Genomic DNA, 22,177 nt, shown 5'->3' on the forward strand with positions numbered 1-22,177 from the left:
TTCCATGGTGCTTGCTGAGCTTCATCTCCCCACGTTCAGCCAGATTTTTTTTTTTTTTAATGGGAAAAATGTCCGAATGTCTAAATGTGGTTAGCCTGGCCGTTCTCCCCCTGGGGCCTTCTCGCTGCCTGATTACTCAGCCGTGTCCCTCAGCCTGTCGTCACCTCCAGGAATAATAATACCAGTCATGAGACAGTGACCTGCGTTCCCCTCTCGCCTCCGAACACTCATCCGTGGGGCCTCACGGTTAATCCTTGCAGCAGCCTCGAGAGGCGGGTGTTACTGTTTTTCAGATGAGAAGCCTGGAGGTCTGGGGCATGGTTGAATGCCCACCTGATACGGACCAGCCGGCAATGGGTGGAGCCGAGCTTTGAATTTGGGAAGTCTGGCATCAAAGCTGACGTGCTTGGTTATGGCTCACGTCTGCCCTCAGGCATGAAGGATGCCCATCTTCACCCTGCCCCCCGGCACGGTGCCCGGCTCAGAGTTGTTGCTCAGTGGACAGCACGTGTGGAAGCTGTGCTGAGGGCTGGATGGCTGTGGGGGGTCATCGGGGCGCCTGGACTCCGCACACGCCTGTCTTCTGTTACCATCGTTCCCGCTGTTATTTTCACTACCAGCTCCTGCATCTCATCTTGGCGGCCTCACTCTGTGCCCAGGGCCTGGCCTGGCTCTGCAGCGTCTGTGGCTGAAATGGGAGAACCAGCTATTTTTGTGCATCTGGAGTCAGAGGCTTGGACCCAGCGTCACGAGACTTCAGCCGAGGGTGCCCTGTAAACCCAGTGGCTGGGCGGAGAACTGGGGTCAGGCCCTCCTGGCTTCCGATCCCCATCGAGCTGCTTGCTAATAGGGTGTGGGGGGGCTTCGAGCAAGTCTCCTGACCTCTCAGAAAGTCAGTTTTGCCATCTGTAGAGTGGGAATGAACATGACATCTCCCTTGCAGACTCAAGCAGTTGAGGCATTGCTTGAGGCAGTGCCAGCAAGCCTGCAGTATGGTTAGTCTTGAAATGTTAGCAGCTGATGCCGGTGTGGACAGCTAATGAGTCCTCAATTCAGTTCAGTTAAATAGCCATGCTAGGCATGTTCTCAGTGTTTGGGAGAGTCAGTGAACCAGGACGATCCCTGCCTCGAGGACTAACGTTCTAGTGGAACGTGGGATATAGGAACCCTGTATTGTGAGTCAGGAGGTGGTGCGGCTGGGAAGCAGGAAGGAAGCACTCGGGGGGCTTGCATGGGACACTCAGAGGCTTGGATGGGTGGGCGCACCCTGAGAAGGTGACTCTTGAACTGGGACGTTGGAAGAGGGGAGGGAGTAGGCCCGGGGGGATTGAGAGGAGAGAGCAGCCAGCGCAAAGGCCCTGAGGTCTGTGTGTGCACAGGCCGTTCTGTGGGGCTGGAAGGAGGCGGCGGCAGAGAGGGAGCGAGGCGAGAGGAGTTGTCAGGGCCACGCAGGGCCTGGCAGCCACTCGGGGGTCTTCGCCTGGTGCTCTGCAGCTGGGGGAGGGAGTCACGTGGCGGGGAGCGGCACAGGCCGGCGTGGGCTCTGAACACACAAAGGCGGACTCGGGGAGACCAGCGAGGAGCCTCTAGCTGTCCAGGTGGGAGCTGACTGCCTCAGCCCAGGGCGGCGAGGAGGTGGTGAGAAGCGGACAGAGTCTGGATCTGCTCTGAAAGTCGCACCGCGAGATTTGCTGGTGGATTGGGCGTGTGTGGAGGAGAGAGAGAGAGAGAGTCACACAGACCCTGAAGATGGGGGGCCTGGCAGTTGGGAGGGGGTGGAAAACCGCGGGGGGAGAGGGTCTTGGGGGCAGATCAGGATTCGGCTTTGGACTTGCTGAGTTTGAAACGTCTGTTAGACATTCCCTGTTCTTTCCCCAACCTCTCTTTGCCCGTCTGTACAATGGAAGGTAATTCCTGCCCTGCCTGTGTCTGAAGGTTGTTGAGATGCTTTGAAGGGAATTTGAAAAGACCTCTGGGGAGGGTGATCAGTCCAAGCCCACGTCGGGAAATTCTTTAGCCCCTTGGGTATTTCCCAGCATTTCTGAGTCCCCAGGGAGAGGTACTCAGAGCTTTTAAACATCAGGAAGCCCTGCTAATAACTTCCATAGTAGGATTTATGAGAATTCAGCTGGACCACAGCCAGCTCCCCTTGGCACCTCTCTCACTATGAAAACTTCCAGCACTTTTCTACCTGTTAACAGCCCCTCCGGGGCAGGACCCCTCATCCCCTCAGCCCCCCTCCTCCCTCTCGTCTGCAGAATCCTTGACATGAAATGAAAAGAGAACCCTGCTCTCAGATGCTGGTGGGTGCCCAGGCTTGGAAGGCCATTACCTGGTCCTCACGGGCCCCAGCCACCGACCCAGGCCACTGAGAACGTCACGCTGAAAGGCTGAAGTGAACTGGGTTCCCTGCTCTCAGAAGGCTGGTCTCGGGCTGGCAGTCCTCACTGTCCCAAAGAAGCCGTCGCCGGGTCTCAGACACCCCAGGGATTAGAGCCATCAGAAGGGGCGTGGCAATCCTGTGACCGCCGGAAGGAATGGTGAATGCCGGGTGGAAGTCCGGAGGGGTGGGCATGTGGGCAAAACCCTTCCGGGAGCCAGGAGCTGGGACGTGGCTTCTGTGTGACCCTGGGGCAGTTGCCTGCCGTCTTTGGGCCTCAGTTTCTCTGTTGGTATACCAACAACACTCTGGCTCAGTTGGTAAAGAATCCGCCTGCAATGCAGGCAGCGAAGGAGACGCGAGTGGCACCCCTGTGTTGGGAAAATCGCCTGGAGGAAGGCATGGCCCCCACTGTATTCCCCAGTGTGGAGAATCCCATGGACAGAGGGGCCTGGTGGGCTCTAGTCCATCGGGTCACAAAGAGTCAGACACCACTTAGCGAATAAAGCACCAAACTGGAGTGCTGGGCCAGGTTCTCCTTAAGGGTTTTGGCTGTGCACAGTTCCCAGTTCTAGGAACCCCGTAAAGAGTAGGACTTTGGAGTCAGACAGACAGACCTGGGTGGGAATCCAGCCTTCCCCACCGTGTGACCCTCAGAAGATGTCTTCCTGTCTCTGAGCCTGTTTTCTCGTCTGGGGATGAGTAATCTCCCTTTCTCAAATGGGGATTATGTCAGCGTCTCATTTGGAAATCAGTAGAGAGGGCACCTGGCACATGATACGCACTAAATAAAGAGGGCCGTATCTTCTTACATTCCTTCTCAACAGTATTATCCAAACTGACTTGGTCCAAGATGTGGGCTGGGGGGCCTCACCAGCTGAATGATTTCCAGATTAAGACACTAGAGGGCGCGCCTGTCCTAACAAATCACTTTGATCAGCTCTTTTTTTTTCCCTTTTCCGTTGTGGTTTATTACAGGATGTTGAACACAGTTCCTGTGCCACACAGTAGGGCCTTGTTGTTAATCCATCCCATAGATAGTAGTTTACGTCTGCTAATCCCACGCACCTGCCTTTTGAAAGCCAATGCAGGGCTACCCGCTTTCCACACCTGAGCACGTGTGACCTTGTCCAGAGAGGCAGGCGCCCTGGTTATCCCCATTTTACAGATGGGGACACCAAGGAAACCTGACTTGTCCAAAGTCACACAGAAAGGAGGCCTCAGAACTGGGTTTCTGGGGCCAGGTTTTTCCACACTGGAGCCCACGTTCTCTCTCTGCCCCTAAGGTCTGCTACCCCAGTTCTAAGGCCAGTGGAGGCTAAGAAGCATGAAAACAGTGTTGCCACCAAGGTTAGTTTCGGTGGGATCAGCCAGGCCAGCCCCAGACCTCCAGTTGTTTCAGCTGGGAAATCCAGTATCGAGAGTCGGGGTCATAGCGTGGCGTGTCAGCCGTGGAGCAGGTTACGCTAAGCTTTGCTAAATCCTAGGGTATTGGTCCTTAGGAACTGCACCTCCTTTTTTTTTTTGGTTGCAAGTCTGGTTTCAGTCCATCAGCAATGGTGGGATGAAAAGCTTGAAGCAGGCCAGCAGCCGTTCTGCCACCCACTTTTGTCTCTGGTGGGCAACGGGATTTTCCAGAGCTGAAAAGGCACTTGGATTTGGGAGTTGCAAACTGAATGAGCACGTGGTTTCCACGTTTGGGGCGGGACCGGTGAGTGGGGAGGCAGCCTGACCTAGCAGAGGAACATCACTGAGTCGGAGCCGGGACGCCAAGTCTGGTCCCGGCTGTGAGACCCTTCGCTGGTCCCCGCCCTTCTCTGGGTCTGGCATCTTCATCTGTGAGATGCAGTCATCGGCTGACCTCAGAGCTGCCTTGCTGTGCCGGGCACAGATTTTGGGTGCCTTCTCTGGGCTGGGCTCTGAGCTGGGTCTTAAAGCCTGAGTAGGAGAAGAAGGGAAGGAGATTCAGGTAGTGGGACCAGCATATGTGGAGGCCTGGAATTTCTGGAAGAGGTGGGAGGGAACTTGCCTCATGGTCCAGTGGTTAAGACTTCCAGCTTCCAATGCAGGGGATGTGGGTTCAATCCCTGGTCAGGGAACTAAGATCCCACGTGCCTCTGGGAGAAAAACCAAAATACAAAACAGAAGCAATATTGTAACAAATTCACTAAAGCCTTTAAGAGTGATCCACATCAAAAAAAAAAAAAAAACCTTTAAAAAAAAAAGTAAAAGGTTTGAGGTGTCTTTGATTAAAGCTAGAACACAATGTAAATATCTCCTCAAGGGTGAGGTAGGGCATGGACAAGAAGATTGTCAAGGAATTTGGTCCAAATTAAGAAAACTCTTTGCTTTCTTTGTAAGAAAACTTGATGTTTGGTGTAGAAATTCTGAAGTAGGAAGGGACAACTGTTTGCAGATGTATCCTGTTTGTTATCATATTAATACTTTGTGGTAAACCTACTTGTATTAAAATATAAGCTCATTCATGTTAACATCACATTATTTCATAGTTATAGTACGTGGAATGGAATTAGTCACTCAATTGTGTCCGATTCTTTTGCAACCGCAGGGACCGTAGCCTGCCAGGCTCCTCTGTCCATGGGATCCTCCAGGCAAGAACACTGGAATGGGCTGCCATTCCCCTCTCCAGGGGATCTTTCTGACCCAGGGATGGAACCTGCATCTCCTGAGTTGGCAGGCAGATTCTTTACCACTGAGCCACAATATAAATGTGATAATCTAGTAATAGATCTTCATGTAAGTCTTCTGTGCGTCAGTGTATGTATTTGCTAGGGATAGCCTATCAGAATACCACTGACTAGGTGGCTTAAACAGCAGAAATCTATGTCCGTTTGCAGGCTGGACGTCCAAGGGGGTCAGCGGGTTTGGTTTCTCATGAGGCCACTCTCTCGGCTGCAGAGGGTTGCCTCCTGGCTTGTTTTCACGTGGACTTGCCTCCGTGTGCACCGTGGAGTCTGTATGTCCTCATTTCCTCCCTATAAGGCCAGCAGTCTCATTTTTGCTTAATTATCTCCTTAAGGCCCCATCTCCCATATACAGTCTCATTCTGAGGTCCTGGGATGAGGTCCTGGGTTTCAACATACAAATTTGGGGGAAGCACAGTTCAGCCCATAGCAGCCAGGCTCTCAGCAAGGCACTTTATGTTACTTCATTTTATCCATCACAGCAGTCCTGGGAGGGAGATAGTATCATCATCCGCATTTTACAGATGATGAAACTGAGGCTCAGAGAGGTTGTGTCACTTACAGAAAATCACACAGCTGGTCGGCAGTGAAACTGGGATTTGATCCCATCATGTCTTGCCTTGGAGCCCACACTTCTTTGGTCTTTGTTTATGATTTGACTTGAATCTTAGGAAGGCCTTTGTGTTTTGTTTTTAAACCTGTCTCATTCTATTAAACGTACCCAACATTCCTCCTTGCCTCTCTGTACCCTGCCCTGTCCTCGTTTTAGGTGTGATTGGAAAAGGCCCAGAGGGAGAGGGAAGGCCCTTGCCAGACCCCAGTGCTGCCCTAGCTTGCCCGGGCCCTCACCGGATTGCTGGCCACCTTCCCAGGAGGGGTGTGCCTGGGGCCGCCTGTCCCCTTCTCGGCCCCCCGCCGCCCGTGTTTGCCTAGAGCAGGCTGAGTCCAGTGAAAGCAGCCTTTGTCCTCCGGTCTGTCCCTCCCAGAGGGATGACCTAAGTCCCAGCCCGGGGACAAAGCAGCGACCTGCCACGTGAGTTCAGGTCAGCCCCACTGACCCGCAGAGTCTCCAGGCTCAGCCCGGTGGGGGGCAGGGGACGCGGTAGCCTGGCTACGGGGTTGCAGAGTTCGGTGGGATCCAGAAGGCGGCCGAGCCCTCCCCAGTCCTGAGCGGCGATGCCAGGGGCTCCAGAGTGCACGGGACTTTAGTTTATAGAATTGCTCCATGCTTTTACAGGTTGGTGGAGCCTCCCAGCCTCTCCCAACACATCATACAGGGCAGGGACTCGGAGAGGCAGGTAGGTAGTAGTTGTCCCAAGGAGTCACTTCCAAACGTCAGGGTGTGGGGTGTGAGGGCAGTCTGGTTGTGACAGCTGTCACCCCGCCGACCCCCTGGGTTGATTCGGCTGACCTGGCTGGCCAGGCGGGTGTCCCCTTCCTTCCTTCCTGCTTCCTGTGTGTCCCTCCCAAAATCGGCCCCTCTGTTGAAGAGGACGAGCATCCCCGACAGAGGAGAACAGGTTTTTGGTCAAGGATGTACTAGTAGCTGTGCTCCCCTGCTGGACCCTCCAAACAAGCTCGCAGAACATCGGGGTGCAAGCTGGTTTATTGTTTTACTAAGTTAGTTTTATTTATTTACTTCGGGTGCTCTGGCGCCCTGCTGCTTTCCTCGGGCTTCCTCTGGTTGCGGCGGGCAGGAGCTGCTCTCTGGTCGCCGTGTGCAGGCTTCTCACTGCGGTGGCGCCTCGTGGTGGAGCACGACTCCGGGAGCTGTGACACGTGGGCTTAGTTGCTCTGCGGCACGTGGAATCTTCCCAGACTAGGGATTGAACCTGTGTCTCCTGCCCTGGCAGGCGGGTTCCTAACCACCGGGCCACCAGAGAAGTCCCCCAGCCACTGATGATTGTGCTCTATGAGCACACTCACTCGGTGGGTCGGGAAATCAGGCAAGGCTCAGCGGCGGGGACGGCAGCTCCGTGATACTTGGGGTGTCCGTTGAGAGCCCCTAGCGGCTGGGGGCTGGAATCGCCCAGCGTCTTCACCCACCCGTCTTGTGCCGGCAGTAACCTGGAGGCTGGGCTTCCCGGGACTGTTGTCCAGGCACCTGCTGTAGCTTGGGCTCCGGCTCGGGGCTCCCAGAGCACGTGCATCCAAGAGGGCAGACGCTGCCGCCTCGTCCTTTATGACGGATGCAGCCTCAGAAGTCACTTAGCGTTCCTTTGTCTGTTCTTTGTTGATCAAAGTGGTCACAAGCCCCCCAGGATTCAGGGGGAGGGGACACAGACCCCCCACCTCTCAATGGAAGGAGCGTCAAAGAGCGTGCAGCCGTATTTCAAAGCTGCCACAGCAGGAAGTAACAGTGAAATTACTGAGTGCCGTTTATCAAGCACTAACTTTGTGCCAGGCACTGTGCCGAGGGCTTCCCATGGATGAACCTGCATAAGCCTCCCCGTAGCCCCAGGGGGTGGGGAATTTGGAGCCTGATGTTTTCCCATCAGAGACGGTGGAGGAACCCAGGGAGATCAGCAGGGCTGCCCTGAGTTTGGCATTGAGCGTGTCACAGTGGGAAGTCGTGGGCCAGTTTTTTTTCCCCCTTCCTCCTCTAAACTTAGAATATTCCTTGAGTTCTTGAAAATTCTCACTTAGCTGTCTGATTCATCTCCTCCTCACTCACCGGTTCTTCCCTTTGGTGTTTATTTTGAGCAGTTTCCCTCTGCCTGTGTGCCCAGAGCCCTGCTCCCGCCCTGCCCCTGCCATCACCCCTCTGCTGCTCGTGGGAAGGGCTGGCTGCAAACTTCCCCACTGCCTGCCTCTCCCCAGGCTTTTGAGGAACCCGCGGGTGGGGCCTCGGGGCCCTGACAGAGGAAATGAGCCATCACCACCCGGCCCTGTGTGTGCGCCACCGTTGCCGTTCCTCGGGGGCCACAGCTGGGGCTCATTCCCCTGCCTCCCGAGGGTCTGACACACGACGGACGCCCGAGGCATGTTTGGTGGACTGAACCCGTGAATGATGACGGAAGGAGGAAGGGGTGGCTGACTCTTCAGGCAAGGAGGCTCTCTCCTGTGCACCCCTGGTCCCTGGCACCCAGTAGCCCCTCAGTAAATGTTGGTGGTACCAGATGAACGGAGGCAGAAAGGCGTGGGTGAGACCGCAGGCAGCGACTGGGCCCTAGGCTGTGTCCTCGTCACGAGACACGGTGCTTGATGCTAATGAATTAAAGAGCAACTCCAGAGAACCCTCCTCCAGGAGGGGAGGGGTTACAGTAGGTGCTCATTCAATGAGAAATGAATGAATGAGTGAATGAAAAGTGAAACTACTTGAGGATACGGACATGTCTTATTTGTTTCCCCAGGTGCTAGAATAGCGCTCGGCCACAGTAGGTACCCAACAAATGTCTGTTGAACTGAACACATGGAGGAATGAAGGAGTGAGTACACATGTCAGACTTTTGGAGGCTCAGGACTGTACCTTGTTAATTTCTTTCTTCAGGTTCTAACATAGGGCCAGGCATACAGCAGGTGCTTAGCAAATGCTTCATTGCTGCCCTGACCTTTGTGGGGCGTGTCCATCCATCCCTGAGAATGGACTGAGAGGGGAAGGCCAACCCAGGGGGCCCTCCGAGACTTCCTGTTGTTCCCGTCCACACAGGTGGACAGGAAGTCCCCAGAGGCCTGCCTGAGACCTGCTTCCCATATTTTCTTCATGCCGGCTGCCCTCGGTGAGACCCAGACGCCACACCGGGCCCCAGCGCCGGCTGGCCGAGGAACAGTACCCTCCAGGGACCCCACTTCCTGACCATGTTAGCTGTTCTATTTTAGAGCCTGCTGAGCAGTTTTTTGCACAAAGCAAGTGATGCCTGGGAGATATGTTCCACTCAGAGCCAGCCCCTAAAATCACCTTGTCCTCTTGTAGGCCAGACCTGTTAACCCCATCATAGCTGAGCAGTGGGAACAGAGCAGAGAGTCAGGGCTTTGGGGTCTGAGACAGCAGGGTTCAGATCTCCCTCTGGATTTCATTTGAGCCTCAGTTTTCATATCTGTGAAACAGGCATTATAAATACCCCTCACCTCCTTTCCTGTTTTCCAATCTTGACCACATGTCTGTTGCTCTTTTAAACTCCCTGTGCTGAGGCTGCCCGCTTCCAAAGTTATGCTTTCAGTAGATTACTTCTGTTGTTCAGTCGCTCAGTCCTGTCCCGACTCTTCGTGACCCCATGAACTGCAGCACGCCAGGCTTCCCTGTCCTTCACTGTCTGCTGGAGTCTGCTCATCCTCATGTCCATTGAGTCAGCGATGTCATCCAACCATCTCATCCTCTCTTGCCCCCTTCTCCTCCTGCCCTCAATCTTTCCCAGCATCAGGGTCTTTTCCAGTATCAAGGTCTTTTCCAGTGAGTAGGCTCTTTGCATCAGGTAGCCAAAGTATTGAAGCTTCAGGTTCAACATCAGTCCTTCCAATGAACATTTAGGGTTGATTTCCTTTCAGATTGACAGGTTTGATCTCCTTGCAGTCCAAGGGACTCTCAAGAGTCTTCTCTAGCACCACAGTTCGAAAGCATCAATTCTCCAACTCTCACATCCATACATAGCAACTGTGTTTAAAGAACTGTCTGCTCCAGTTGATTCTGAGAGGCACTGTCTCAGGCTGGGTCTCCCAGAAACAGAGCTTGCGTGGGGATCCACATGTCCACAGTTTAGTGATGGAGAACTCTAGTCAGCCATATCTCTGGGGGAGTTCTAGAGAATCCTCAGCACCACAAAATCAGTCACCGTGGAGAAGCAAGGCGGCCCTTCCTCCACCGGCTGGGGTCCACTGTTGGAGAGGACGGGGCCGTGAGCAGTGGCAGCCAGCACCCTGGAACCTGGAGGACGGGGCTCCCGCCAGTGCAGGGGTCTGGGCAGGGTTCCAACAGCAGGTACTGTCAGGCACCCTGGGGAGTCCTGGGCCCAGAGCAGTGAGATGCTGCTGTGGGTCGGCTGCCATGGAGGAGTCGATGCTCGATAGATAATAACTTGGTAAAAATAAGAAGCTGTGAAGAAGATGGAAGTGGGTACGTGGATGTCATGACGTTGTTTGTTCCTCTAAGGCGTCCTGAGTGAGCACGAGGGGCCAGGCTCTCAGTGGGTGCACGGGTGTAGACCCCACCCTCAGCGCCTCTGAGGGGGATGGGGTGTGTAGGTTGTGTCGTCACTAAGTCATGTCCGACTCCTTTGCAACCCCATGGACTGTAGCCCGCCGGGCTCCTCTGTCCACTGGACTTCCCAGGCAAGAATACTGGAGTGGGTTGCCGTTTCCTCCTCCAGGAAGTCTTCCCGACCCGGAGACCAAACTGGTGTCTCCCGCATTGCAGGCAGAGCCTTTACTGCTGAGCCCCCACGCGAGGGGTGACACCCATGTAAACGGAGCGGAACCTGGGCTGTCTCCACACACTGGAGGTCCGTCTCTAGGGGAGGAAATTTAACACAGGTGATGTCCAAGCATTAAACATAGTTTATTTTTCTTAGCTTTGAAAAAGTAGTACAGTCACAGTAAACATTTCTGGCAGTGCAAAATAGCGTTCTAAAGAAAAATGCGTCTCCCTGCCACCTCCAGTCCGTAGTCGCCTGCCCAGAAATCGGTGACAAGTTTCACACATCTCCTTTGAGAAATATTCTCAGCGTACAGAAGACTGTCTGTGCTTGTATCTGTATTTCCTGTATATGTACACATATTTTTTTAACACCAGTCTGACCTTGCTGTTCGTCGTGTTCTGTGTCGTGATTTTTCTTTTTCTCATAGTGCTGAGACCTTTCTCTATCAGCACTGTAGGTATATCTCATTCTTTTTGATGGCTTTATATTCCAGCACCCCACCCCCCACTGTATTTGTTGAACCAGTTTTGTGCGCCATAAACAATGCCGCAGGGAACATCTTGTGCAAAGGTCTCGGTGCCCTTGTGTGTTGCGTCTGCAGGGGAAACGCCTGGCCTCGGACTTTCCAGGTCGTGTGAAGGTTGAATAGGGTTTTCCAGCAGGGCTGGGGCTGGCAGGGGTGGGAGCGTGGGGGAAGGGGAGGCGTTTTGTGTACGGAGAACAGTATCAGGACATACAGGAGCTGGCAGCCGAGGGCGGGTGACCTGCCTCCGACACAGACGAGGTCTGGGGTCCTGCCTGATGTTCAAAGGCCGCATCATCTGCCAGGGTGTCACTCTGACTCTGAGAGTCTGAGGGGTCAGGCGGCTCCTTACGAGGGGTCTGTCACCGTGCAGGGCACTTTTTCTGTCTTCTCCTTGGGTTCTCATGGCACTTGTCATCAGGCCGTGTTGTTAGCACCATTTTATCGCTGGCTCACAGAGATCCAGTGACTTGCCCAGGTCACACCACCAGTGAATGATGGAGCCTACACCATCCCACCGGTCAGTCCTTCCATCTCTACCATATAGCTCTCTGCTCTTTGCTGGAAATTCCTTGCTGGGAATGATCTTTCATTGGCTGTCTGTCCTTTTGGACCACATGCCCTATGGGGGCAGGAATCATCATCTCTCTCATCCCCTGCTGTCTCCCCAGAGTCCAGCTCAGAGCCTGGCATACAGTGGGAGTGGGCATTTGTTGAATGACCAAGTGAAGGTTAAAGTACTGGTCCATTCCATTACAGCAGAACTTTTATTTGCTTATAATAGTATTTATTTTGATGATGATCTGGTTTCTCCTCTCAGAAATAGACTCACACATATATTTTTTTTAAATGAAGCATCTTTCTTTGAAAACCAGTTTATCTCCTAGGAATCTGACATTTTGCTTTTTTTTTTGCCCCCTCTGGGAGTGAAATGAGAATGTCTATTCTGTAGAATGTCACCAGAGGAAGGAATCTGAACATTTCCTTTTAGAAATTTCTGCGTAAAAAGTTAAAGCAAGAGGGAACCATACTTGAAGATTTCAGTTGCCATGGCTACCGGGTAATCCAGCGAATCACGCCCTTACACATGGTCTCCACTAGACCTTCAACTACCATGTCTCAGTTACAGAATTTTGGCTTTAAAGCGAGTTTAATACGAGGCTTTGAGAGGAGACTCCTGCCGCCGGGGTCTCTGCTGGCTGAAGCGCTTGAACCAGCAGGTACTTTTTGAGCCTCTCCCGGGCCCCTGTCCATCAGGGCTCACCGTCACCACCATCCCGTGGGTGCAGGGCCTGCCACCTCCTCTTCAGAGTCTAGCACAATGAGCCCCAGAGAGTTGTCTGGTGTGTGCGCGTGTCCATTCACTCTTTCATTTGTTGGCTCCTTTATTCACTTGTTTATTCACTAACCATTTACCGAGCCCCTTCGCTGCCTCAGACACTGCTCTAGGCACCGAGCATCCGGGCGGGATAGGAAACGCACAGTCTTCACCCCAGCAGAGGGCGTGTTCCAGCGGGAGAGACGGACAATACGTGTGAACAGTAAGCCCGACAAGTGTACGAAGGCCGTAAGACTGGATGACGTGGGAGAGAGGGGCTGGGAGACGGTGCGGCGGGAAGGTCCTTATGGTCACGTGGCTTTGGAGCAGAGATCCAAGACGAAGGAGCCCACCCCCCGGGTGTCCGGGGAAGGGGGGCTTCAGGCGGTGGGAGCAGCACACACACAGGCCCTGAGGCCAGAAGCAGCTTGGAGAGGTTGAGGCCGATAGTCGGGTCAACATCGTCCCGCCTGGTATCGAGCAGGGGGTGGGGAGAGGTAGATGGGGCCTTGAGGGCCGGGGAAGAGCAATCCAATTTATTGATTTATTTATTTTTAAAGGTTTTTTTTTTTTAATGTGGACCGTATTTAAAGTCTTTATTGAATTTGTTACAATATTGCTTCTGTTTTTATGTTTTGGTATTTTGGCCCTGAGGCATGTGGGATCCCAGCTCCCTGAGTGGGGATTGAACCCGCACCCGTGCGTTGGATGGCAAGGTCCTCCCAGTGGCCCACCGGGAGATTCTGGGCACAGAGAACCTGAGGACAGGGTGTTCGGCATTTGCAGTTCACTCTGGCCGTGGCAGAGAGTTGAGGGTGCACTTTCTGTGGAGGCTGGCGTGATAGGATGGAAATGGGGGCTGGAACCTGCTGCTGGAGGAGGGATGTCGGGGGTGGGTGGGGGGAGACGTGATCTGGTTTGGGTTATATTTTGGGGAGTGGGGGAGAGGGAAGAGGAACTGAGGAGGGTTTCCAGGTTACAGGCCAGTGGAGTGGGCAGGGGGCCTTGTGTGGAGCAAGCAGATTTGAGACCAGGGACCAAGAGTTCTGTCCTGGGATGTTTCGTTTGAGGCGCCATCAGATTTCTAAGCAGAGGCGGAGATGGAATTGAAGGAGGCTTCCCTTTGGCTTTGCTTTAAAAAAAATTGTTTTTGAGGGGCATGTGGGATCTTTGTTCCCCTGAGGGGGTTGGAACCTATGTGGGTTATATTTCCATTCCCTTATACTGGAAGCAAGCAGTCTTAACCCCTGGACCACAAGGGAAGTCTGCCATTTGGCTTTTAAAGATGAGGGGTGTTGAAGCTTTCCCGGTGGGGCTGGCCCGTCGGGGGAGGCACGCTGGTGCTGCAGGGAACAGGGGGACAGGCAGCTGCAGGGTGACGCCCTGGAGTGGGTGAGAGGGGATGAGAGGCGGGGGTGGCCTGGGCTGCAAGTGAGGCCCTTTCTTCCGCAGCAGCCAGAGGGAGGCAGGGCAGGCTCCTGGATACCAGGGCCAGGAGCGGGTGGGCTCACTCTCCTCTGATTCTCTCGGTTTCTTTTAGCAAAGTGAGAGGGACTTGGCAACTAGTGGAAAGAGAGAATTGATGATGCTCTGAAGGCAGGCAAGTTCCCGGGTTCGCATCCAGCCATTCAACCCCCAGCAAGCTGCTCAGCTCGGACATCCACCGAGCGCTTCCTCCAGAGAGGTCACAATTAATATCCCCGTTTACAGATGGATAGGGTGACAGAGGCTCAGAGAGGTGCAGCAGCCTTGCCCAAAGTCACACAGCTCATTGGTATGGTGAGGTTTTGATGCTGGGCAGCCCGGGAACCAAGCCTGAGGCCCAGACTTCTCATCTTTCGAGAGGAGCTGAGACCACCCAGGCCTGTTGGCAGAGCGTCGCAGACATAAGAGGCGCGGTGGCACCTGCCGTGTTCCGAGCGCCTTGCTCAGCCCCCGCAGGCGCATGAGAGATGGCCGCCCGGCCCTGCCCCACTTCTGCTGCCTGGGGTCCCCAGTAAGTGCCACTTGCTACTGGCATCTTAAGGCTGCACAGTGCTTTCATTGCTTCCAGAAGTCCTTCTGCCAACGGATCTCATTAAGTCCATTTTGAAATGAGAACATTTGGCAGGAGGATGGGAAGGTAGTTCTCATAGTTGTTATTCAAATCTGAAATAACTTGTCTGGTGAGAATGGAGAGGCACCGGGATCTGGCCTGACACCCAGCCCTCCACCCTGCCTGCCCGCCCTCCACGCCGCCTCCCCCCGCCCCCAACACACACTCTCACTGTCCCCACATCTTTCCACTTTGGACAGAGACGCGTGCTGACAGGCACCCCTCTGCCCCCCTACCCCACCCCCAGAAGTTCTCACATGGAACCCACTTGAGGACCCCCTTGGGGGATCCAAACAGGTTGCTATAACCTCGGTCCTGTTCTCGAGGAAAGCAGACTGTCAACTCAGACCTCCTTGCGCAGGGTCTGTGCTCTCACGGCGAGGTGGGTTCTGCTGCTCCAGGGCTCTTGTCGCTTTTGCTATTCAGCTGCTCAGTCATGTCCGGCTCTTTGCGACCCCATGGACTGCAACACGCCAGGCCTCCCTGTCCATCACCAACTCCCGGAGCGTGCTCAGGCTCATGTCCATCAAGTCAGTGATGCCATCCAGCCATCTCATCCTCTGTCGTCCCCTTCTCCTCCTGCCTTCAATCTTTCCCAGCATCAGAGTCTTTTTCAATGAGTCAGCTCTTCACATCAGGTGGCCAGAGTATTGAAGCTTCAGCATCAGTCCTTCAAGTGAATATTCAGGACTGATTTCCTTTAGGATGGACTGGTTTGATCTCCTTGCTGTCTAAGGGACTCGCAAGAGTCTTCTCCAACACCACAGTTCTAAAGCATCAATTCGCTCAGCCTTCTTTATAGTCTAACTCTCACATCCATACGTGACTACTGGAAAAGCCAGAGCTTTGACATATATATATGGACTTTTTTTGTCAAAGTGATGCCTCTGCTTTTTAATATGCTGTCTCGTGGGGCTAAGAAAGGTTAAACAGGAGCAGAAGTGCCTATTGCTGAGACCCAGGGGCAGACTATTTTGTGCAGAGCCCCGAGCTCTCTGGAGGACTCTGGGCCTGAGGGAGGGAGGCAAGGTTTCTGCCCGGCCTACTGCCTGCCAGCCTGTCCCTGGGATCTGATCAGGTGCGGGCGGAGGCTCTGAAGCTGCCAAGCCAGACTTGTTCCCGGTCTGCCGCAGATGGCGGTTGGAGGGCTGAGCTGGGAGTTCTTCCTGTTCTTTCCGGGCTGAGTGAAAAAACAAAGTCTGGGGCTTTCAGGGAATTCCGCCTGCTCTGTGCCCTGGGTCTCATCAGACGGGAAGAGACCCGGCGCCCATACACCAGCCCTGGCACCCAGGAATTCCGAAAAGACCTGAGGGCACTCAGCATGGCCCACAGGGTCCACGAGCTATCCCCAAGGGCTGCCACTGGGGCGCCGCGTTTGCCAAATCAGAAACATCTCAGGTTTCACTTGTCTGCATTATGGACAGTGCTCCATAATGCACTTCAGCTGCATTATGGAGCGGGCATAGCTGAACGTCAGCCTTCACCCACGGCACGCGAGGTCTGGTGGGGGCCTCTGGCCATTTCTGCTGGCCCCATTTGGGCTTCCCAGCTGGTTCTGGTGGTGAAGAACCCGCCTGCCAATGCAGGAGATGAAGGAGACGTGAGTTTGTTCCCTGGGTTGGAAAGATGCCCTGGAGGAGGGCATGGCAACCCACTTCTTGCCTGGAGAATCCCATGGACAGCAGATCCTGGCGGGCTGCAGTCGGTAGGGTCTCAAAGAGTCGGGCACGACTGAAGCGACTGAGCGGACATTCAGCCAAGACTCACCCACGCCCTGTCCCTCAGTACCCTCAGGCCTCTGCTCACTGTGAGAGCCGTCCCTGTTGTTCTGTGTGTGGCAGCTTTGTGGGGATATAACTGACACACCACATACGCAGTTTGATGAGTTTTCACACGTTCCCGAGGACCCGCCGCTGCGATGAAAATACCGAACATGTCCCTCAATCAGTTTCCTCCTGTCCCTCTGCAGTCCATCCCCCCCTCCCTGCCCTCACGCAGCCGCTGCTCTGCTCTCTGTCACTGTAGATTAGCCTGTGTTTTCTAGGCTTTTCTATGAGTGGAGTGGGACACCACGTACTCTCCTGCATCTGGTTTCTTCCAGTCACATGTGAGGGTCATCCATGGCCTAGTAGGTATCAGCGGCCCATTCCTTTTTATCGCTCAGGGCCGTTCTGCTGCGTGGAGGTACCAGTGTGTGTACCCCTTCATCTGTTGACAGACATTTGGGATGATTCCGCCTTCTGGCTTGTATGAATGCAGCCGCTGTGAGCGTTCTTGTTCAAGTTTTCTGTATGGACACGTGATTTCGTTCCTCTTGGGTAAACACCTAGAAGTGGAGCGGCTGGATCATATGTTAGCCGTATGTTAAACTTTTTTAGAAGCTGCCATAGTGTCTTCCAGTACCATTTGGTCCCGTTTTGCGTCTCATCCCCTGAGAGTTTCACTTGCCCACATCCTCACCGTCACTACTTGGTCCAACACTGCCATTTTGTTGGGAAAGATGGTTTTGAAGATGCTGAAAGTAGCAAAAGACCCCTCATAAAGATGGGCCAAACCGAAAGGATGTGCGTAACTTCACATGATTTACCTGGTGGTGCCGGGGATGTAGTGCAGTGTTCATTAAACTATGGCCTGTGAGCTAAGGATGGGTTTTACGTTTAAAAGATTAAAAAAAAAACCCCACCAAACAAAAGGTATGTCACAGAAACCAGATGTGGCTAGCAAGACCTAAAGTATTTACTATCTGGCCCTTTTCAGAAGTTTGTCACAGGACTAACCTGGTGGCTCAGTGGTTAAGAGCCCCACTCCCAAAGCTGGGGGCACAGGTTTGATCCCTGGTCAGGGAAGTTCTGCATGCTGTGTGGCACAACCAATAATTAAATAATTTTAAAAGTTTATCGCATCCTGAATTAGTGGACTAACCCCAGTTCTTTCCATCTTCCTACTATCCCTTCAGTGTCTTGTCCTTTCACGGTCCCAAAGTGGCTGCCACAGTTCCAGCCATTTCTGAGAGACTTAACAACATCCAGCTAAGGGAGAGGGGGTGCATTAGGAGGAAGACTTCTCCCTGAGGCCAGCCAGCAGACTCCCCCCCAACCCCGGATCCCATTGGCCAGGATTTTGGTCCCATCCACATGCTTTCGCTGCAAGAGAGGGTGGGAAGTGAGTAGTCAGCGTTTTCAAGTCTTAGCCAGGAAGGAAGAACATTGCTCACATTGCTCACAGCTGTATTTTTCTGTGCAGGTTCTTTGGTTAGTTTCCCAGTGCCTGATTGTCTTGAATGAGTTTGAGCTGAGTATGAGAACCCTGTGTGTCCCTGGCCTTGGTTCCTTCATCTGAGGTTTGGGAGAGTGATGTCTCCTTTAAGGGCCGATGAGAACCGAAGAGGTTTATATAAAGTGCCCAGTGCATTGCACATAGTGCTGGAGGCCAGCGTAGTGTGATTGTCTCCCAGGGTCCTTGCTGTGGGACCTTGGCCGAGGAGCTTGACTTTCGTCAGCCTTACTTCTCTTGTCTGTAAAATGGGTATAAGATGGTCTCCCTACTTACAAGGTGATGCTGAAGAGTCTGTGAATTCTCTGATTCAGAGCATCAGCCTGGGCCTGGTGTCTGGTTAGACCTTGAGACGCGTTAGCTGAGTGCTAGGCCTCAGGATGGGCCCTGGAGATGCACAAGGGAATTGAAAACAGCCCTGACCTTCCAGTGCCTGCAGCCGGTGGGCAGAGGGGTGTGGATATTGGCCCTGACATTTTTCATCTGTTCTTTACTTTTGACTGTGCTGTCTCTGGTGCTGTTCAGGCTTTCTCTAGTTGAGGCACGTGGGGCCACTCTCCTGTTGAGGTGTGCGGGCTTCTCGTTGTGGTGTCTTCTCTTGTTGCAGGGCGCAGGCTCCAGGTGTGAGGGCTTTAGTAGTTGTGGCTCGAGAGGCTTCGAGCTTGGGCTTAGTGCAGGGGCACGCAGGCCTAGTTGCCCCACGGCATGTGGGATCTTGGTTCCCTGACCAGGGATCGAACCCGCATCTCCTGCATTGGCAGGTGGGCTCTCATCCACTGCACCACCGGAGAAGTCCCATCGCCCTCATATTTATGATGTGATGGGAAAACCCAGGGGTTGGGGAGCCCAGAGGAGGCACTGAACTGAGTGGGTGAGGGAAGCAGGGAAGGCTTCCTGGAGGGGAGGGCATCATTGTGAAGTCTTTAAGGGTGAGTAGGAATCGGCCAGGGAAAGAGGAGAGGATGAGACTGCAGGGCCAATGTTATCATGCTCGGACTTCCCTAGTGGTCTAGTGGTTAAGACTCTGTGCTTCCAGTTTAGGGGGCGCAGGTTTGACCCCTGGTTGGGGAACTAAGATCCCGCATGCCACATGGCTAAAAAATAAATAAGTAATTTTTTAAAAGTTATTGTGCACCTCCCCTTTCCTCCCCTCCCTCTCTTGCCTACCCTATTTCTCCTTCCTGCCTCACCCCTTCTTCCCTTCCTTTGCTTCGCTAGTTCATTTACCGATTCATTCAGCGAACACTTACTGAGAGCAGGCGGTGTGCCAGGCAAGGGGGCAACAGCAGAGAGTAAGACACTCCAGGTTTATGCTCTCACAAGACTTGCTTGGAGAGATCACACTAAATCAATACCAGGTAGTGAAAAGGAACATGTAAAAGAAAGATTGAGGGCAGGAGGAGAAGGGGACGACAGAGTATGAGACGGCTGGATGGCATCACCGACTCGATGGACGTGAGTTTGAGCATGCTCCGGGAGTTGGTGATGGACAGGGAAGCCTGGCGTGCTGCAGTCCATGGGGTCGCAAAGAGTCGGACACGACTAAGCGACTAAACTGAAAGAGCGCTAAGACTGAGAAGGTCTGGCAGCTCCTTTGTGTTGGGTGATCAGGGCAGGGACTGGGGACCGCAGCCTTTCCCTGGCAGGAAGCAGCCAGGTGGAGGGAGCTGGGGGTGGGGGCAATCTCACCTTCATTGCCCCAGCGAGCTGGGAGGCTCTGGAGGGCTTTGAGCCCAGGCTGGCTCAAGGTCCTGGGCTCCGAGGCTGCCAGGATACAGCCTCGTGCCTTCCGGGTGGGTGGTGGTGGGGGCCTGTGGGGAGACACACTTTTGTCAAGATGCCAAGGCCGCCTGGCCGCCCCCTTCCTGCCGTCGCTCCCTCCCCGCTGCCCGGCACAGCCTGGCTCCTGGAACAGCGTGGGAGGCGCAGAGGAGGGCCCCCACCCACGATCGAGGAACAAGGCGCCAGATGAGAGCTCCAGCCGGGCCAGGAGAAAGTGTGCAGCGAGCGGGACCAAGTGGGGACCGTTACCGCAGCTCGGAGATGAGCGGAGGGCGAGCTGGGTGATGGGAACAGTGGGGCTGGGCCTGGGGGCTCCCCGGCACCCTTGTGCTCACCGAGCCGCAGCTGCCGCGAGAGCGCAGGCCTCCCGGCCAGCCTTCACCCCCGAGTGACTGACCGTGCGGCCTCAGCCTCTGCTCTCGCTGTCTCAGTGTCCTCATCTGTGTAATGGGGGCGGTGGTTCTGCTCCCACAGGATAGAACACACACCATGTAGCCTTCCGCAGCACTTGGGAAGGGGAGGACCATGTTTATCCCATTTTAAAGAAAAGGAAGGAGGGGCTCAGAGAGGGTGAGTCACTTGCCCTGGGTCACACAGCACACAATCAGTCCTGGGAGGCCTGGCTTTAACTGTGTGTGCGGGGAATGACAAGAGATGGCTTAGCGCCTGGCGCGTCGTTGGTGCTGAGAAAGCGTCCACCATGTCCTAGCAGCGTTTGAATAGACGTGGACTTGGCATTTGGGAGGCCATTTCCCTTCACAAGTTTGTTCTCAGAAAAGTGAATGCTCCAGCCTTGGACATCCCCGTTGGAGCCCAAGGCCCTGCCGCCTACCTTTGCCGAGGCCTGCTTTGGGCACCTTGACCCAGGGGCCAGGTGTCTTGATTTCCTTTTGTGAGATGAGGCACCTCGGGCAAGAGGAGGCCACGTGAGGGCCCACGGCCGCACGGTGTCTGGGCACGGCAGGGACGGGGGGCCTTAGACACGAGGCAGTTGGGGTTTGAGTTGGGCTCCCCCACATCCCAGAGACGGGGGAGCGCCGCTCGGGCACCCTCAGTGGTTGGGGGCAGAGCCTGGTGGGCCTCAAGCCCGGGTCAGTGGGCCCAGGACCCACCTTCTCGCCTCCCTTCAGCCGGGGCAGAGGCTCAGAGCCCCCTGCAAGGTCGCCTGGGCCGGCTGAGGCCGAGAGGGGGTCTCCGAGGCCGTCTCGGGAAACCTGTGCCGTCACGGTCAGGCTTCACTTGGGGTTCACTTGCGGCCGCCTGAGTCTGAGGAAGTAAAGCAGAGAGGAGGAAAGAACAGAGGTCTGGACCCTGCTCCTGAGACCACCTCTTCTGCACCCCAGAAGCCAACCCCATTCTACCATGAAGCGGGGCGCTCCCAGGGGCAGCGTAGCCTGGTGGTCAGGAGCCCCGGCTTTGTGCCCCAGCCCCGGGCTCGAGCCTTGCTCTGCACGTGGCTCCCCTGTGGCTCAGGCTCCGGTCCCCCTCATTCGGCATTTCGCTTTCCTCATCCGCACCGCGCGGGTTACAGCCCTCCTGGCTTCCTCAAGTCAGGGGGTGACAGCAGGCCCTCAGCGACTGAGCTCCGCTGGGGTTGCTTATCATCCAGGGGCCGGGGCTGGGGCCTCCCTCACCCGACACAGCGCCCGGCACCGAGTAGGTCCCCATTCAAACGCTTGTTGAAGTCAGAAGGTGTGGGGGAGGGAGCGTAGGAGCAGGGACAGGAAGGCCTTTTCTTCCCCTTCTTCCAGCCTTTTGTTATCGTAGGGAGAGTCTTCAGGTTTTGGGGTGCAACTTAGGGGCACTTAGCCCAGGATAGCAGGCTCGGTACTCAGGATAAGTCTTCTGGGGGACACGTGACTCCTTCATCCCAGTCGTAATTTCTTGTTCCCCAAGAACATCTTGCTCTCGTTCACTAACCGATCCAAACATGTGGGATTTCAGTGGCTCCTGTGGAAAGGGAAGCCTAAAGGATCTTCTAAAGGAGATCAGTCCTGAGTGTTCACTGGAAGGACTGAAGTTGAAGCTGAAACTCCAACACTTTGGCCACCTGATGCGAAGAGCTGACTCATTGGAAAAGACCCTGATGCTGGGATAGATTGAGGGCAGGAGGAGAAGGGGATGACAGAGGATGAGATGGTTGGATGGCATCACCGACTCAATGGACGTGGGTTTGAGTAAACTCCGGTAGTTGGTTATGGACAGGGGGGCCTGGCGTGCTGCGGTCCATGGGGTTGCAGAGTTGGACACGACTGAGGGACTGAACTGAACTGAACTGAACTGTGGAAAGGGGCGTGTTGACCAACCCCAGGCAAGGGGATCAGACCTCAGTGGGGCCCATCTCCTTACTAGGAAGCCCAAGGAGGGATGGCAGCGCTCCAGAAACACTGTCCCAGAGCCCCAGGGCAGCGCTGTGGCTGTGTGAACTGGGTGGGGCCCTCGGCCCACCCCGTTTCCATTTCAGAGAAGGCAGACCCCGCAGCTTTATTAGACGCCCAGCTCTTCAAAGGGGGACTGTAATTACAGACCGACCTTGCCACATGGGGCGGGGCCACACGGCAGGCTCTCCCCAGCATGGAAAATGCTCCTTTTTCCGCTTGCATTTGGGGTGGGGCGTGATAAAGCAGCGAGACGAGTTCCTGGCTGTTTCTACAAAGATTTCCTTTTCAAATTGTTTTTTTCTCCCCTCGACACCACTCCCCTTCCAAGGTTAATTAGGGGCATCTTAGGTCATTAAAATGACTACTTGA

The 22,177-nt window shown here is 54.6% G+C and overlaps 1 protein-coding gene across 2 annotated transcripts in view; it reads left to right on the plus strand.

Moving 5' to 3' along the window:
* The window catches only part of KIAA1671 (KIAA1671 ortholog), a 124,307-nt gene that overhangs the window by 34,563 nt on the left and 67,567 nt on the right, over positions 1-22,177 (plus strand). The gene's annotated exons all lie outside the window — the stretch shown is intronic.

This window comes from Odocoileus virginianus, chromosome 12, assembly GCF_023699985.2.
Source record: "Odocoileus virginianus isolate 20LAN1187 ecotype Illinois chromosome 12, Ovbor_1.2, whole genome shotgun sequence".
In the NCBI taxonomy this organism is placed as follows: Eukaryota; Metazoa; Chordata; class Mammalia; order Artiodactyla; family Cervidae; genus Odocoileus; species Odocoileus virginianus.